This window comes from Trypanosoma grayi (genome assembly GCF_000691245.1).
Source record: "Trypanosoma grayi strain ANR4 Tgr_610_V1, whole genome shotgun sequence".
Lineage (NCBI taxonomy): Eukaryota > Euglenozoa > Kinetoplastea > Trypanosomatida > Trypanosomatidae > Trypanosoma > Trypanosoma grayi.
This window is the reverse complement of record NW_008826229.1, coordinates 3,706-4,578: the sequence shown is the minus strand read 5'-3', so window position 1 is coordinate 4,578 and position 873 is coordinate 3,706.

Genomic DNA, 873 nt, shown 5'->3' with positions numbered 1-873 from the left:
GTGTCCCTTCACAGGGACGAGGACGTGGATGAGAGCGAGCAGCAGCAGCAGAAGCCGTTGTCTACCTTTGCATCTCCCAGAGAACTCCTGGTGCTGGAGTGTGCGGTTGGCGAATCTGCCGAGCGTACAGCTCTGATGTGGCGGCGTCTTCGTGAGGCTGGACTGGGGCCGTTTGTATTTCTCCCCGTCCGCCGCTCTGCGGCAACTCGCGAAGGTGTCACATATGTTGTGGAGCGGCCGGCGGACCTGCCGTGGCCACCCGTTATGCGGCGCCACGTCGCGCGGGCGTGTGCGAGGAGCCCACACACACCACTGCAGATGCAGTGCGTGGATTCGGTCCCACTTGAAACCCAGCAGCAGCAGCAGCAGGAGGAGGAGGAGGAGGAAGACCCCTGGCGAGACGTGGGCGTGGTGTTGGGACCCGCGCTGTGCGTGAATGCGAGCGGGACAGTGATTGCGTCGCCGTGCATCCCGCTCTATGCCAGCAGCAGCAACAACGCGGAGAAGGATGATGATGATGATACAGAAGAAAAGGATATGTGCGTCAATGGGGACACGCTGCTGGTGCTGCTGCTCCGCCAGGCATCCGCGTGGAGCGTTGCGCTTCTGCGGCGCTGTGGCGCACTGGCAGATAATGGCCTCGCCAGCTCAGCGGCGGCAGCAGCAGCAGCAGCAGCGTGCGTGCGGCGACGCGTTGGTCTGGCGGTGCAGGCGGTGTGTTACCTGCAGCAGGCACTGACGCCACAGGCTGACTGCGAGGGAGTGGAAGACCTGATGGGTCTCGTCGTCGGCTGGGCACGTGTGATGCACAACACCCTCGTATCGCCTGCTGCTGAGTTGCGCCACCGCGTCACCGAACCGCGCTCGCATAAG